Source organism: Rosa rugosa, chromosome 3, assembly GCF_958449725.1.
Source record: "Rosa rugosa chromosome 3, drRosRugo1.1, whole genome shotgun sequence".
Taxonomy (NCBI): domain Eukaryota; kingdom Viridiplantae; phylum Streptophyta; class Magnoliopsida; order Rosales; family Rosaceae; genus Rosa; species Rosa rugosa.
The window spans coordinates 41,383,038-41,398,646 of NC_084822.1; the positions used below are offsets into that span (position 1 = coordinate 41,383,038).

Sequence of the window (15,609 nt, forward strand, 5' to 3'; positions counted from 1 at the left end):
CAAAGGGGTGGAGAAAAGAAAAAGGAGAGTCGGTTTCAGAGGTCTCCCATATCTCTGTCTCTGTTAGACAAATCCAATTTCTGGCTCTCTCTCTCTCTCTCTCTCTCTCTCCCAATCTCTATTCAATTAGGTTTAAAATTTTCAAATTCCAGTCCTATTTCGTCTCTGTAACTCTTCCATTATGTTTTTTTGATTCCAGATCTGCGAGATTCAAGCAGAGTAATGATACTTGGGCGTGGAAATGGAGGCAAGGGTTTGGGTAAGGAAGGAGCAAAACAAAATTGTAAAGCATCCAATGCATAAAGCTGGCGACGGTTCAGTTCTCAAGGTCGGCGAGGAGAAGGAGATCGGAAAGCAGTGCTTGAAGAAGAATCTTCTCAAGGAAGGTGAAGGCTGGGATATACTCCAAAGTGCAGTGACGAGCCTCACTATATTTGTTTGTGCTTATTGGTTTTTTTGGATTGGGATCGATTGCGATTATGTTTGAATTCAGTCCATTACACCGGGATTTTGCTGGAGTTCGATTCGAGCGGCGATAGGGGGACATCGATCAGTTCACTCGGACAAGGTAAGGGAACTTTTGGCCTTTCACTTGTATTAATGACTTGATTAAGCTGTGAGCTGTTTCAGAAGAACGGAAAGATATGAAGAAGAAAGGTCTGGAATGGAAGAGGCTGGCAATGGAACCAGGTGCTTCTTTCTCCCAGAAAATAACTAGTGAGAATTTGAAAGAACAACATTGTTTGTTTTCCTTCTTTATCATTATTTATTAATTTCAATGTATTATTTGAAAGTTTGATTTGAATTGAGATATGACATGGTGAGAATTGTTGTTCTTTACTAGCTTGTGCTCTGACTTGTTTGCCATCCGCATTGCACAGACGGGTCCTCTTGTGTTTGTCAACAACTAGCTTGTCGTGTTAATTTTAAGTACGAAATTGGGATAGACAAATATTGGTGATATTGTTAAACTAGAGTTTTGGTTTGGGTACTCATGATTTCTCCTTGGTTTCTCAACAGGTTTTGAAGGTTAATTTCTTTCACTTCAATTTCTTTTGGCTATGAAAAGGAGAACTGAAACTTTGTTATCCCTTGTTTGAACTTGTTCCTTTAGTTATATCATTCAGCATCAAATTGTTATGCGCACAAGATGTTCGACAAAATGATTCTAAATTGCTTTCTTTTGAGCTTAAGGCTTTGGGTTTAACCTACAGCAGGTTTTGGTCTTCTTTTCTTATGCTACTAGTGATTGATCTTAATTACTAGTTTCATGGGAATGAGTGAGACTGGAGTGTTCAGGTGGTGACTTTGACCAGGGAGGTGCATATTGCGTGTAAAAATGCGGTTGAAATGGGGTTTTTTCCGGTTATCAGATGGAGACCAAAGAGGCTATTTCCGGTTACCAGAGGTAGTATGAAAAGTACCAACTTGTGACAATAGTCTAGACTGTGAAGTAGGGTCTTAAGTGTTTAGATCCGGTTGTTTGTATCGTAAAGGTTTCAGTAATATCTTCTCATCCCAAGGGATAAGTGCAAATAGGAATTTCATACTTTTTAATTACCATATGGCTTCAAGTTGAGCAGAGAACGCATTGTTTTGTTTCTTTCAAGTTACCCAGAGCACATTTCTTTCATGCTCTACTTTCCATCTCCAAGGAAAATTACCATACTACAATGCATGACATTTTTTTCACATTGCATTTGTGGATTGCAAAATGAACGATGAAAAGAATAAGTAGTTCACAAATGCTCCATCAATGGCTAGAACTTCAACTTCACGCACAATACAACATCAGATCCCTGTTTTCTGCAACTCTCCTTGAAAGACAACATATTTAGTATTTTGAATTGCAATTTCTACACTAAAAACACAATGGAACCTTATTGTCAGCCTAAATATCTTAAACCCTTAACATGAGCTCACTTTATTATATTATACAACGACATTGCATATACTTTTGAAAGGAATAAAATTGTTTTAACAAATAGTGATTATAAACTAAGACTTCTGCAAAAACGAATTCAGGAAGGGAGTGGGGTCTTCCAGCAATCAAGATACATACGCAAACTGCCACCTTATAACCTCCAGCAGTCTCCTCCTTTGCCTGCATAAGTCCTCTGCTTCTTTATCAACCTGGAATATGTTTGAAAAACCAATGAGCAATGAAATGCTTGCAATATATTTACGGTTTCCGTACCAATTTCTTGACTGACACTTGAGGAAGCTATTCTTAAGATAGTCTCATAGCACGATTATGATGTGCACTTAGCAGCCGTGAGAAAGAAGATAATGAGGTCCACAACCTTTAAACTAATGAGTTGGTTGTGCCCTAGAACCTTTAAACTAATGAGTTTGGTTCTGCCCTAGAACCTTTAAACTAATGAGTTGGTATTAGGGGTGAAGTTGGATTAAATTGGAAAAGAAATTGGAAGTTTGATTTAGGAGGCTAAGATTTTAGAATCGTATTTAATTGCCGAATCGTTATTCACGAATTATATTTATGTACAGGGCGACGTACCGAGCTATTGCTCGATGAAGGAACTCGCACGCGTGATCGTCTAAATAGTATTGTGAGTGGACTTTTATTTTATTAAAGATTGATGCATGCATTTAATTCTTGAACAATTGCTTTACTTAATTATCATATTACTTTTCGAGCATATGATTGTTTTTGGATTTTGATTTTGATTTTATCTCGTGGAATTACTTTCAATGATGTTTTTCATGAAGTGATTATGAATTGTTCCGGTTGTGATTTTCGGATATTAATTTTGTTATGCTCGGATTCAAAATTATGATCTATGTTATTTTTCAACGAAGTATTTTCCAAAGTATTCTCCAACATGGAATATTAGTTCATTATTGAACTTCCTTGCTTATTCATCATTGACTGGAGAATATTTTGGCGTGGGGACACGCCGTTGATTTATTATTATTTCTTGATTATTTAGTTTGAAATTGAGAGTATTTTTGGCGTGCGGGGTCACGTCCAAGGGCGTAGATACACTAGGGCGAGAATGGTCATTTGACCCTTCTCAGTTTTTTGAAATAGTCCCTGATTGGTTGGAATGAAAGCACATAATATTATATTTAAGGGGAAATTACTGGTCCCCCCCTATACTTTTTAGGATTCGACAGTTCAGTCCCTGCTATTCCAATTTTAACAAATAACTCCCCACACATTCAAATTTCACACAATTTAGTCCAAAATGACCATTTTACCCCTCACTTCCTTTTTTTTATATATCTAATATACACACACACACACACACACACACACATATATACATATATCTACATATACATACATACATACATATATATATATATATATATATATATATATATATATATATATATATATATATATCTACATATACATATACATATATACACACACACACACACACATATGTATAAAATTATACATATATTTATATATCTACATATACATATACATATACATACATATATATATATAGATATACACACACACATTAGATATATAAAAGTTGTGAATTTTTTTTATAATATGAAACATAAACATAGTATATAGACTTACCAAATACATAAACACATTAGATATACATGTATATATATATATATATATATATATATATATATATATCTACATATACACATATATATATACACATATACATATCTATATACATATCTACATATATATCTACATATATATATATATATATATATATATGTACACACATATATACATATAAATATATATAAAAAGAGAGAGAGAAGAATAAAAATATATACATACATATATACCATACATACATACATATATACTCACACACACACACACACACACACACACACACACACACACATATATATATATATATATATATATATATAAAGAGAGAGAAGAATAAAAAATATATACACACACACACACATATATATATATATACATATGTATAAAAGAGAGAGAGAGAAGAATAAAAAAAAATAAGTGAGGGGTAAAATGGTAATTTTGGATCAAATTGTGTGAAATTTGAATGTTTGGGGAGTTATCTGTTAAAATTAGAATATCATGGACTGAACTGTCGACGCACCAAAAGTTAAAGGGGGGACCAGTAATTTTCCCTATATTTAATTATGTTGTTTGACCATTCTGACAAAAAAGACAAAACAATGGTCGAAACAGTTTTGATCATTAATTTACCAATTATCAACAGCTTGGACAACTGCACAACTTCACCATTCTTTTAATTTCTTATTATATTTTATTCATTGATCAATTAAACAATTATTATCCGGTATATGTTTAGATTTTTTTTAACTTTTTTTTTTTTCTTCTCCTAATCATTTTTTATTTTCCACGCTTGTATCTCTTTATATGATCAAAGAGTTCATCTAATTTTCGGCAAAGACTTCAACATAACTAGACAGTAAGCTTTTATTTTAACTTGTTAATAACTTCAATTCAATTAAAAGAATTCCTTTAACTCTCTGCATAGTTCAGAAATTTTTAGAGATTAATAAATTTAATTTATTCTTTCATAAAGATCATAGAAAATGATTTGTGAAACCAATTATTTGATGAAATTTTATTTTTGCTTAATCGTTGAAATTTGAATCCTAACCCTCCTAGTTCATGTTTCTGGCTACGCCACTGGTCACGTCATTGAAATATATTTATTTTCTCGTGAGAAATGTGGGGAAGCCTTATGGATTTCATTTACTGGTTTTTGCATGTTTTCATCACCATATTCGGGTTTTTCTGTTAGTGTCTCTGTTAGCCAAATAGCTACCCTCAACTATAAGGGGTACAAATAATAGTATAGGGATTTAAGAAAGGTTGTCGAACCCACGAGGATTGGATTCCTTTCACTATCTAGGGTGTGAACCTAAGGAGAGCTAGAATATACAAATGTACAATCACAAACCTAAATTCACAAGAAAATCTAGGCTCATGGTGAGTATGTGCAAGATGGAGTAGTGATTTGATTTTGGTTTTTTTTTTTTTTAGATAGTTTTGAATTGAAAACAACTAAATGCTAAAATGTAAACTAAATGCTCAAATATAAACTAGTAATATAATGGATGAAGTTAGGGGTTGGATTGTCTACCACTAACCTCCCTTGCAAGTATTGAAGTTCAAATACAAGTGATGCTATTCTAATTTCCCAACTACCCTCTTTGCATCCGGATAAGACTACAAAGGTTTAAACTCCTTTAATGGTATCAATTCCAACCGGATAAGTCTACAATTAACTACCTAAGAACAAATCCTATTACCGGTTAAGTCTCAATTCATTGTTCCTAGATAATCATGCAAGCAAACCAATCCTAGATCTAGGGGATTTTAACTCACAACCTTCACATGCACATAGAGGATGCTATCATGTTATCAATGCTCAAGGTTAACTACTCCCTAAATATTTTTTCATGAGATGACAAACACAACATATTCAAATTAGTTAAGTTTGAATGAATGCATTCACTTCTTGAATTAATGAATGAATGCATTCACTTCTTGAATTAACATATGAACATGAAAATCACAAATAACATCAAATGTAAATTAAAACAATAATTCATACAAGTTTGGCTAGGGATTTCAACCCTAGCCCCAACAAAGTACTACTCACTCATAATTACATATACTAACTTCATAATCAAATTAAACACCAAAATTAATATAATCTAGAGTAAAAGAGATAGAGTTGGCTTAGTGGTGTGTTGGATGGTCCCCAAGCTCACGTCTTGGTGGTGATGGTGATTCTGTAACATCCCGAACCTGAATTTACCCGTTTACTGGTCATTTGGACGGTAAACGACAACTATTTTCACTTTTACTATCGTTTCGGTACTTTTAGTGGCCCTAAAAGTCGACATTTTGTTTGGTTCAAAATTTGAGAAAATTTCCTTCATGAAAGTTGTAGAGGACGTTAAACCGAGAGTGTACATACGTGGTACGTAAAAATCGGAGTTCGTATGCGAAAGTTATGAGCAAAATACTAAATTTACTGTTCATGGTAGATGGTATGAATTCAAACTTTTAACTGTAGTCGGTAACTTTTCTCTCTCTCCCCCTTCCCCGCGTTTTTCTCTCTCTCTCTCTCCCCGAGCTATCGCTCTCTCTCTCTCTCTCTATAGCCTGCAACTCCGGCTCTCTCCCTCCTCCGGCCACCTCACGACGCAAAGCAAGCATCTTTGGACTCGTCTCCGCTCCTTCTAGGCGCCGGTGGTGGTAGCTCACGGCGGTTTGGCCGAAAAACGACGCATCGGCCCGTGGAAGTTTACTGTAGCAAAAGGAGTCAACGCCGATTTCTCCCAATTCCGGCCACCCCAGACGAGAAAGTTGGGTTCTTTAGAAGCGCCTTGAGTCACAGAAGATGTATCCCAAGTCTTGTGCAGCGATTTGAGGCGTGGAGGAAGAATCAAACGTTTGAAATTTTGAGTTACTATTCACGGTTCGAGTTCAATCTTCCCTTTAATTGTTGAGGTACTTCCGCTCATTTTCTGACTTGGTCACAGTTGAAAGAATTAATGGGTCTGTTGAGGAGGTGCTACTGTTAATTTTTGGTGACCACTGGAGCTGGTGGCGGCTGTGGCCGCGCCGCCACTGTGGTCGCCGGCGGCGCGTAGGGCTGCTTTTTAATTTCAGTTTTTCTGTTAATTAAATCCTATAATTTTTGAAGAGGTTGAATATGTGATTTTGGTGAATTTTTGGAGAAGTTTGACATTGATTGTTAATTTTCGAAGTGTGGAGTTTCGGCAAGGGCGTAGGCACATTAGGGCCAGAAGGGTCAAATGACCCTTCTCAACTTTTGAAAATAGTCGATGATTGGTTGAAATTTTAGATGTTTCTATGTAAATATTATATTTTAATATGTGATTTGACCCTTCTGACGCTGAAAAAATTTACTTTAACAGTTTTGGTCCATCACCAAGTAGTACCTACGTGCAACTTGGACGTGCAAGACTCCAACATTCTTTTAAATTTCTATTATATTTTATTAAATGATCAATTAATCAATGATTACCTCATATCTATTTAACTTTTTTTTAAAAAAAATTTCCTTTATCCTAGTCAAATTTCTATGCTGTTAACTATATTTCCCAAAGAATTCGTCTTTTGTCTTTCTCAATTTTCTCTCCTACGAACGGCAAGACTTGAAATCAACTAGAGAGTAAGATTTGTTACCTTGTTAATAAATCACTTCAATTAAAGAAATTTCTTTAATTCATTACAAAGTTTAAATTTTTTTAGAGATTAGTCAATTTAATTTATTCTACCATGAAGATCATAAATAGTGATTTCCGAAACTAAATGGAAGATATGTGGATGAGTAGCAGTATCATTACATACATTGGGAAAGATATATTTGCTTGTATTGATGATGAAACCACCATGTATAGAGTTCAAAATAATTAAGAGCAATCGTCGCAAACAATTATAATTGGTTTGAAGATATCTGGTATGTTTGAGTATATTAATAATTTATGATTTTCTTTTATCAAAAGAATGATATATAAACTAGTATATTTAAATTAGTTTTTTAACAATAAACATATGCGATTTTATGTTATTTGATAAAATTATATTTTTGTTTAATATAATCATTATGATTTGAAAAATGACCCTCCTAATTCATATTTCTGGCTACGCCACTGGTTTCGGTTGTCGATTTGTGGGAATCTGACCTTCGGATTTCCCTTATTCCGCTATGGAATACCTTAATCGACGGATTGATATTAATGGTGAAGTTTGGCTTGAATTCGAAAAGAGATGAAGTTGCTAGTTTACGTGGGGTTTTTGGGATTCAATATAGAATCATATTGATTTATCGGATTGTTGTTTACGGAATACAATTGTGTACAGGACGAGGTATTGACTCATCGCTTGACGAGGATCCTTACGCTTGGATATCACGTTAGCTGTATACTGTGAGTGGACTTTTGTTTTTAAATAATGATGCATGCATTTATTTTCGCAAGTAATGATGTGTTTAATTATCGTTTTATTTATCGAGCATTTAAATTTGGTTTTGTTTTTAAATGGTTATATTTGGAATTGAATTTATGATTTGCATTCGGGAATATGATTTAGATTATGGAGATTATGATTTATGTGATTTCGACGAATTATTTTCCGAAGTATTTCCGGAATTTAAGATTATAATTTTATTCGTCGATTTTAAGATTTTAAGGAATATTATTGGAAATGGGATTTCTCGAGGGAATTATATTAGATACTATTCCTCACTTATTTATTTCTGCTTTCGAGAATATTTTTGGCGTGCGGGGTCACGTCATTGGAATATGTATTTTTTTCTCGTGAGGTGTTGGGGAAGCCTTATTGGTTTTCAGTTTTCGTATGGATTTTAACCCACCATACATGGGTCGTCATATTTATTGCTAGCTAGCCTATTAGTACTCCTCCCCGCTTACTCTGTGTTCCTGGGTGAGTAGAGCAGAGCATGGGATGCTCAAGAGTGTGGGACACTCCGACCCGAGCCTGGGAGGCTCCCTTCTCGTATGGTGATAACTTCTTCCCCATACTTTTTCGTGACTTGACTAGCGGGGCTAGTCCGATGTTATCGTAACCAGCAGGGCTGGTGTGTTTTTACGAGAATCTTGGATTTGTTGATAAATGTGTTTTTCTTAATTGTTGCATGCATCGGGTTTTTAAAAGGAATAAATGTGGAAAAGCATAAAACCCACTTTTCTTTACAATTATTTATTTATTTATTTTGTCCACTCACGCTAATGTTTTATGTGCTTTTCCCGTGGGCCCTTCGGTTTCAAATGCCCAGTCTGCAGAGTAGCGGGTTCGACATAGTAGGATTCGGGGCATAGCACCTGCTGCTGTTGTTTTCATATTGTAGGTTAATCATTGAACCTACTTGTATTATGAATTCTTAATTTTCTTTAGATTGCTCTGATAACCTGTGGGACAATTGTTGTAAAGTTTGGGTGTTGCCTTTGTGTATGTTGGATTATGTTGTAATGTTCGGTTTTTAGTTGTAAATTGTGGAGTTGTTGTGATTTGGGGAGCAGGGCGGCTCCAGAAGAATAAGGATGGGTTATTAGAAGTGTGAATGTGTTTTTACAGGTTTTGGGTAGTCCATTTTAGGGGTGACTCTGCCGAATTTTTGGTAGAGTTATTCCTAAGGTGGGCCCCACAGGGCCACCTTGGATTTCAGGGTGAAATTCGGGGCGGGTCCTGTTAGATTCCCTCTCCTTCTTGCTCTTGAAGAGTTAATGATAAAAGATAGTGAAGCTTGTATTATGTATTGTGTGAATAGGTGGAGTGGATGGAGAAAATGATGATAGCTAGAACAATCAATTACATTTTGAATTTTGTACCTCATAAGTCTTCTACGTGATTCTAAGTTACTCATGCAATTCAAGGTGTAATGTATGATATGTACAAAGAATGTATATAATATGTAATGGCCTAGCCTCCCATTGGGTTTCCGGCCATCAAAAAAAAAAAAAAGATGGTTATTTCTAAAATTTTCAGAGTTGTAGGCGATTCAGTATTTACCGTTTCATCTTAAATTATTACAAATTACTATATAACAATGTTTATTAAGGTTTTCTTTTCATATATAGTAGACAATTGATTAAATAAACATATCTAAAAGTGTTACTTAAAATTTCCATGTTTTTCTTTAAATTTTCATCATTTTTCTTGATTATTTACTGAAATCGATATATCCTCGATATTTCCGTCGAAATTTCCGTTTCCGGGACCATTGAAATTTCCTCGAAACTCGATATTTTGGTCCTTGCTACTGTTGGGCTTAGATCCACTGGTAATAATAATAAGGCATGTAGTTGGAATGCTTATTATTCTCCACAATTGAATTCAAATCGAACAATAATTGTATACTACTGAGTACAAATTACTTGACTACCAAAGCAGAAATCAACTATATATTCTTGCAATTACGAAACACAATAGAAAGAAATGCATATGGCTTGAGTAAAAAAAAAATACTATCTTTTAATTAAGTTTTGGGAAAATTCTACAATATGTTAACGTATGACATGCATACAATTGCCTTAAAAGTTGTAAAATGAGTCATCAAAATAGTAATATTAGTCCTCAAAGTGGTAACATGAGTCCTTAAAGTGGTAAATTTTCTTAGTTACTACATGAGTCCTCAAAATAGTAATATTAGTCCTCAAAGTGGTAACATGAGTCCTTAAAGTGGTAAATTTTCTTAGTTTACCATATGAGTCCTCAAAATAGTAATATTAGTCCTCAAAGTGGTAACATGAGTCTTTAAAGTGGTAAAAATAGTTGATGTATGAGAAATGTTAACATACCATAGCTTTACCCAATGCGGGTAAAGCTATGGTATGTTAACATTTCTCATACATCAACTATTTTTACCACTTTAAGGACTCATATTACCACTTTGAGGACTAATATTACTATTTTGAGGACTCATATAGTAAACTAAGAAAATTTACCACTTTAAGGACCCATGTTACCACTTTGAGGACTAATATTACTATTTTGAGGACTCATGTGGTAACTAAGAACATTTACCACTTTAAGGACTCATGTTACCACTTTGAGGACTAACATTACTATTTTGAGGACTCATTTTACCACTTTTAAGGCAATTGTATGCATGTCATACGTTAACACATTGTAGAAGTTTCCCATAAATGCATTTCATACAAAGGTTAATCGGTCTCTCACCAACCTTTACTCTTGCATTGAAATATACTAAAAATAGCGTCATGCCACTTATAGATATCGCAATTGAAAAGAAGATTTTCAAGGTATGCAAGCTGGTCGGGAGATTTGAACCAAAAGAACTGCAGCAAAAATAAATAAATAAATAAAATAAAACTAAGTTAGTTCTTGTTGCTGGATTGTACTGTGGCTAGATAGACAACATATGCACTAAAAAGATGGATAATAATATCATTGATCATTACAACGTTATTGTTATAGCCTTCTATACAAATCAATATAGTTGGAGACATGCAAACCTGAGATTCCGTAGGGCCCACCAAAAAAGATTGTGAGATCCTTAGTGGAAGCTTGAATGAACCTGTGGAATTCGATTGAAGAGCATAAAGATATATGCCAAAGTCAAAAACATTTTTATCTTCATTGTCGATGGGGCACAATTTTCGCAAGCGTGTGACATCGATTTTCCCATTTCCGCCAGAGGTAAGGGATACAAGTCTATCACATCTATATCCTCAAACACTTTTACAATGTGGCCTCCAACAATCCATTTGTCTTTGTACAGCAAGATGGTACCACAACGCTCCAAATAGCTTAGGACGAATAGAGATTGTGATTTATATAATGATCAAATTAGAAAGAACCAAAATATCGAGTTTCGAGGAAATTTCGATGGTCCCGGAAACGGAAATATCGAGGATATATCGATTTCGGTAAATAATCAAGAAAAATGATGGAAATTTTAAGTAAAACTTTTAGATATGTTTATTTAATCAATTGTCTACTATATATGAAAAGAAAACCTTAATAAACATTGTTATATAGTAATTTGTAATAATTTAAGATGAAACGGTAAATACTGAATCGCCTACAACTCTGAAAATTTTAGAAATAAACATCTTTTTTTTTTTTTTTTTTGATGGCCGGAAACCCAATGAGAGGCTAGGCCATTACATATTATATACATTCTTTGTACATATCATACATTACACCTTGAATTGCATGAGTAACTTAGAATCACGTAGAAGACTATGAGGCACAAAATTCAAAATGTAATTGATTGTTCTATGTTGGTTATTGATTGAACATTTACCTAAGTTTTCAGATTTCTAGGCAAAATGAATATATATTAGAATGTTGCAATGATAACACAAGTGTAGGTGCAGCAGAGTTGGCTAAGGCTCTTGCTCAAAGAGCAATGAAGTGACCAAGGTTTGAGCCTGGTGATTTTGTTGATTTTTTTTATTGAAATTTTTGGCCAACTATATGTTAGCCACATGATGTTGATGTTGCATGTGACTGATGTGAGAAAGGGTGGTAGAGTGGTGGTGACTTTGCGTGTGACTGATGTGAGAAAGGGTGGGAAGAGTAGGAAGGTTCGGGAAATTACCCAAAATTTTCGAAAAATATCGTCAATTTCTCGATATTTCCGGAAATTTCAAAAATATCCGTCGAAATATACTTGGATGGTCACGGAAATAACCCAAAATTTCGCAAAATATCATCAATTTCTCGATATTTCCGGAAATTTTAGGAAATTTCTAAAATATCCGTCGAAATATACTTGGATGGTCACGGAAATTACCCAAAATTTCGCAAAATATCATCAATTTCTCGATATTTCCCGAAATTTGGGGAAATTTCCAAAATATCCATCGAAATATATTTGGATGGTCATGGAAATATCAACACCCAAAAAAACCGAAAATTTCGACGAAATATCGCCTAAACTTTCGATTTTTTAGTCCTTGCAAATTAGTAGCTTAACTTAACTAAATAAGGATTGTGAAAAAATTAGTCCAGAAAAATTGAATATTTTTTAATTCTATTTATTTATGTATCTTCTAAAACCATGCATTTATGTCGATAATGTATTCAGAACCTAAACTTTTGCAAATAAATCATATAGCCAACAACATTGATAACTTTAGGAAATTGATTTGTGGCCTCAATGAGGCCTAAGATTTGTGGTCTAAATCCTAGGTGTCATACCATGTCACCTACACACATCACCTATTTGTCAAATCATGCCATGTAATTCTTGAGTAAAAAGACAATCTTATCATTCCAAAATCTAATGGCTCTAAATTATTTTGGTTTTTTTTCTTTTTCTTTTTTTCGTTATATATATAATTATATATATATATATATATGTTTGTATATATATAATTCGTCAAAAAAAAATTATATACAAATATGTGTTTGTGTGTGTGTCTATATATATATATATAATTATATATTCACACTAAAATTAAATCCATATATCATTCACATTGAAATTGAAAGTCAGCTAAGTACTAACATGTCTTATACGAACAAAAAAGTACTAAGTAACTAATAATGAACAAGTAGAGTTCACTGGGAACTTTTTCTAATGACATATTTACACTAAAATAGAAGCTATCATTCACATTTAAAAATCATTATTGTCTATTGAAAAATTTGGGATCAACAAAACAAGTATACTTTCAAAAATTAATTTCCTCATGTGCAATATATTGTATTCCATATTAAGCAATTTCTTTTCAGATATCAACTTCCCAATCAATTTAGATATCTAGGTTTTCAATCACCAGATTTTATGAGTTAAAATTACGATTTAAATACATTTTCTTTCCATTTTTGTGAATCCAATTTAATTTTTGACTTTTCAAATTAACTTGTTAATGTAAGGTAACTAATCTTCCATTAATTTTATTAAATTTATTTATTAAAATATTTAAATATTACTTCAATTTACCAGATTTCATGGATTATAATTACGATATTAATATATATATATATATATATATATATATATATATATATATACCCATACTTTTTTTTGAATATGTATAATGAAAAAAAATCCAAAATAATGAAAAAGAAAGAAAGGAAAAAAAACCAAACAATATTTTTTTTTAGAAGAAAGTCAAAATAATTTAGAGCCGTTATATATTCAACAACATATATATATATATATTCACAAAAATATATAAATATAAATTTTTTTAGACGAATTATATATATATAATAAAAAAAGAAAAAGAAAAAGAAAATAATATATTTTTTCTAGAAGAAAACTAAAATAATTTAGAGCAATTAGATTTTGAAATGATAAGATAGTCTTTTTATTCAAGAATGACATGACATGATTTGACAAATTAGTGAGGTGTATAGGTGACATGGCTTGACACCTAGGATTGAGGCCACAAATCTTAGGCCTCATTGAGGCCCTATATCATTGCCCATAACTTTTAACTCTAAACAGACTGAAAGTAAGCGTTGTGTAGTTGTTAGAAATTATTTAGAATTTTTCTATTGGAACCTCTAAATTTAATCACTTGACATCCGTACTCTTTGCACCTCCTATTAAATTTTCACATACTAAATTTAATCACTAAACCTCACTAAACTTCCTCAAATAACCTCAATCATATAATTTGAAAAAAAAATTCATCTTTAAAATAAAAAAACTTAGCTATTTCAATGATATAATTACTCTATAAATCTTAATTAAATGTTCATTCCTTAATCAGACAACATAAGTATCTTATTCAATAAAAAAAATCAAACATAAGGTGTTGGGTTTCAAAAATTAATTTCTAACTAACGAGAAAATGTTTTAGCATGAACTATTCTTTTTTTTATTTTTAACTATTTCTGTTTTAACTGTGCGAAAAAAAAAAAAAAAGAGTAATCATTAAATATTTCATAATTTTTTTAAATTTGCAAATATAATGGATAGACTTAGATTTATGTCATAATAGAATTTCGTTTGTTCTCTCTCACCAATATGCGTTCAACAAATGATAGAAATTTTTATGTCACATGATCTATTAGTTTTAATTCTTATTAAATATATATAAATGCTTTAATGAGTATGTAGTGAAATTGGAAAATGAAAATATGTAAGGAAAATAATAAAGAATGCAATCTAATATTATTGAATTGGAAACTCTAGAGAAAATAAACATAATATCTTTTTGGTATAATTATTATCCTTAATAGTCATTTTATAGGAGGTTATAAATGTCATTTAATAATTCATAATGGAGTGAGGTCAAGTGAGCAAATTTGGAGGTCCCAATAGAAACACTCAATTATTTAAGATAAGATTGAATTTTCTTTTCCTAAATAGGAGGAGTTACGAGATTAAGATTTACATGAGAAGCAAGAATGAATGGAAGAAAATCCAACAACAGTTTAAGCCATCTTCCTGTTGTTGTCGCTTTGATAGGACGTCATCTTTTTGATCCGTAGAGGAGAACAATCCGTAGCGTATATTGGAAAGGGGTGATAATAAAAATAGCATTAACTGCATCAAAATATACCACGAATACTGCAAAGAACAAGAGTCCCTGTACACATTATGCAATCAGTTAAGCCAAAAGTCAAAATCTGATTAGGATGTATCAATTGAATCCCTAAAACTATGGAAATGATGGAGAACTAGAGCCCGACAACTTTGGTAAAACTCCATATTCATTTTTTTTTATTTTTTTTTGGTCAGAAAGAGCATTCACTAAAGTCCAAAAGGCAAAAGAGGGGAAAAAAGGGCTGCCGAGCCCAAAGCATAAAGCAATTAAACAACAGAATAGTTCTTAATTCGTTCTACTATCTACTATGAGAAAGCGGCGAACTTCTGAGTTCATATTCATTTAGGGAGATGTGAGTGACTACGTTGGAGAGAATATTGACTAATTTAATGTATGTGGACTCATCAACAAAATTGGAAAACACTTGACTTGAAAAGGTAGCTCTTACCTCTGGAATAGGAAGGGCGACCAAAATGCGAGGCAGGATAGATAACAGTAGGAAGCACCGTCTTTTGATTACTTGTTTTAAAATTCCTGTCGACTTTTGATCGGCTCTTTGCTTCCAGCAGCATGCCCCAAATTTCCTACCCTTACGTGTCTTACAGATTCCACATAAGA

At 32.8% G+C, this 15,609-nt stretch overlaps 2 long non-coding RNA genes across 2 annotated transcripts; both read left to right on the forward strand.

The window, feature by feature from the left end:
* On the forward strand, positions 1-1,565 carry LOC133739559 (uncharacterized). Its single transcript, XR_009860684.1, has 2 exons — positions 1-690; positions 1,021-1,565. It is a non-coding gene; the product is annotated as an uncharacterized LOC133739559 (long non-coding RNA).
* Positions 1,566-6,065: 4,500 nt separating this feature from the next.
* Positions 6,066-9,419, forward strand: LOC133741386 (uncharacterized). The gene is made up of 3 exons (XR_009861864.1): positions 6,066-6,478; positions 7,859-7,923; positions 8,793-9,419. It is a non-coding gene; the product is annotated as an uncharacterized LOC133741386 (long non-coding RNA).
* Positions 9,420-15,609: the final 6,190 nt, after the last annotated feature.